This window comes from Ruditapes philippinarum, unplaced genomic scaffold (genome assembly GCF_026571515.1).
Source record: "Ruditapes philippinarum isolate M1 unplaced genomic scaffold, ASM2657151v2 ctg9495_1_1_1_1, whole genome shotgun sequence".
NCBI lineage: Eukaryota > Metazoa > Mollusca > Bivalvia > Venerida > Veneridae > Ruditapes > Ruditapes philippinarum.
In genome coordinates, this window is record NW_026860175.1 from 32,937 (window position 1) to 36,382 (window position 3,446).

The window sequence follows — 3,446 nt, forward strand, 5'->3', positions numbered from 1 at the left end:
GTAAGTTTTTTAATAGTACACATCCAGTCTAATACACATATAACTGTTCCTATACTTATTATTTGAAGGTTTTATTTTTTAAAACATTTTTATGTTCTGCTTAAACCGGTGCTAGAGAGCGTGGATGGGTAGCTTGCAATTACCACTACCGTCGATAAAAAGGCTCAATCAAACCGAGTCTGCAACATAGAGAATACAAAATGTCTCCATCGTATGAAAAATGCGAGATGCCTGCTATATATACCTCTACAGGTTATTATTTAAATAAGTTAAAGCTCATATTGTAATTTCTGTTTTGCCGAATCGGACGTTCTTAAATAATTCTCTATTTTATTGCATTTTAATCATAACGTTAGTATGTATTTGGCCTCGAGATAAAAATGGAAACTGATTCTTCTCATGAAATATTCAATCTATGTTATTCTTAACAGTGTTAGTAATGTATCGTGACTGAGTAGACGTGGTACATACATATTCATCCTAGTTTAATAAAATTCTGATAATTTTGATTTCATTATTCACGTGGTTAAACTAAATCAGTTTTAAACCGTGATATTTCTTAAACAATTCAACTTTTTCGGGAAGGACGTTTTGAGATGGAGTGTTGTCAGAAAGTTTGCACATTTTGTACAGCATCGTTTTATCACATTCATTTTGGAGGATCATTGTATATTCAAGGAACTCAACTGACCTACAAAGCTTACAAACATAAATTTGAACTTCTTACATTAAAAAATGAAAATAATTATTCTAAAAAATAGATGGAGGTGAAACTTCACAATTGCACTGGTCTTGTCCAGAAGGTGACTTGTATTGATTTTGAGGTAAAAGGCCAAGGTCACATTCACCTTGTATGGTAAAACGACCGATAATTGGACATCACATCGGCCCTTGGCCTTCAAACGTCACGAGGGCAATTCTCTTGGACAATAGATGACCCTTATTCATTTCGGTTAAAAGGGTCAGGTCATATTCACCTTTTATATGAAAACGGTTTACGACCAATAACTCAACGACCTATAGGCCCCTGGTCGTCAGACTTTACAGGTATATTGGTCATTGTCAGTAGATGACCCTATGGTCAAGGGGTCAAAGGTCAAGATCACATTGACCAGTAGTTGAACCCATTTATTTTAAGGTCTTAGTGTATATCAAAACTGTCTAAGACCATTTACTCGACAACCCTTGCATTGATTTTTCTCACTTGATTGGAAAGAAGCCATAGCCTCTAGATTTTGGGAAAAAATATCGCTAATATTGCTAATTTAGGAAGTAAAAAAGGCAGGTTTAAGCTTTAATTTTTGGGAAAACTGCATGATTTTAAAGAAAATTTCAATTAGGAAGAGGCTTTTGTTTCGGAGTCTGTTATATAAGCAGGGAAAGCACTGCTTTGGACCCCCTGTCTTCAAATTTCACAAATGCATTGCCCAGTAGATGACCCCAATTTATTTTACTATCGCAGGATCAAAGGTCAAGATTGCATTGACGTTGTATGTCAAAACGGTCTCAGAGCAATTACACTCATTAACCTTAACTGTCATACCAGTTTTTTTATCAATCACATGGCAACCAATATGTTCCATAATGTTTACCCTTCCACACCCATTTTAACACATTTTTGACCATTTTCTGTATAGAGCCTTATTTGAAAAATCCCTTATCCTTAAGATTTACCAAAATTAGGGGCTGTTTTCAAAGTTTCTCAACATTTTCTCAAAGGTATTTTGGTTGATCTTCTAGTTTGATTTTAGTAGACTTTGACAATATCAGGTACCATGTTTGTCATAAAGATGGCCAATAAATACTAATATAAATTATATAATTAAAATCAAACACTTTTTTTCTTTCCAAAAGGGATATAAGAGATCAAAAAAATGGTTAAAAGAAAAAAAAGAAAGGGAAAAAAGTTTACCCTTCTGGGGTTTGAACCCACGGCCCTGAGTTTTATGCAGTTGACAGTCATTCTAGCTTAATTGAGTTCTCTTCAAAGCGGATGTAATGCATAAGGATGGTCATACCTTAAGGTACTCCATCGGCGGCGTCAATTTCGAGCAATATGTTGTTCTTATGCCCTTTCTTCGTCTAAGTTTAAAATTCATGTATATCGCAGGTGACAATGCTCTTCTTTCGCTGCAGCAATCATCTTAATGACCACACCCTCTAGAGTTGGTCACGAAAGGTCACCTATACACTCCTTGTTCCAACGTGACAACATGCAGCTCGACGTTTGGCGTGCATCGTGAGCGACAGTACGACAAGACGACGGTACGACAACGCGCCGTTTTGCGCTTTGTCTTGCTGTCGCTAGAGACAACACGACGCACAAAAGTGTTCCAAATCAGCCACCATAAATAACCCTAGCACTTTTTTGCTTCGGGCACGCATCTGGGGGGAATGGATACGATATCACAGTATATAAACGACCTGTACCCTAACCGGATCTTTTGAGAAGCTCTCAACATCAGTTCCGTACAAACAGGCTAGATGTCCCATAAAACTATTTAAGACGACTTGCATTTAATCTGTGACGGTATACAAACATTTGAATCATATTAAGAAATATTTTTTCTTTGCTTATAGATACATCTATAACCAGCGTCTTTATATTTATGCGCATAAAATGCTGTGCTCTTCGCTTCGTGTTTTGTTTATGTCAACACACGCCGATTACACAAGCAAATTTATGCCTAAAATTGTTTTATTTCACTATAACTCATATCTGAATCTTAACTTTATTGTCTTACCTCGTGTTACCGCACAGACACTTGTGTAGATATCTTTGAATATTGATAAAAACGTAGTAAATAATAGAGGCGAACATTCTGATAACTGTACCCGTCTTGCTAATTTTAATGATCTGTACCCTACTTGTGTTTTCACTGAACCATAACTTCCGAGTCACTTTTGGTGATTTTTATTGTTTTTGTCCTATGTTCCAAATTACATTTTGCAGAATATGAAGTTATTGTGTCAAAAGAGCATGATACACCTTTTAGTTTTATATAAGTAACCAATACTGCACATGAATGGACCTTCATCATGTTTCACTTTCCATGGATATACCAGCATGAAGTAGCTAATACGAATTAGGAAGAAAATTATTTCTTGACAGGAATTATCAACCAACAAATTTTATTTCATAAAATACTTACCTGACATTACATTTAGGATTTCATTTCGTCCTACCTTTTGAACTCGCTTAACCGGAAGTGTGCATTTGTTTACATCCATAATGCATTGAAACAAATAACTTCCTGAAGTTTTAACCAACCAGAACACACTTCCGGTATTCCCACTTGAAATCAGTTTTCGTTTTTTGCGCCTACCGTTTAGATGTACTTTTTGTGCTCGTTTTACTAGTTTTATTTTTTATTTTACGGTGGTTATTGTTGTGTGTTTGGATTATGGCTCAAGAAGCAGTGAATTGCGTCTTGGAGCGCGAAGAA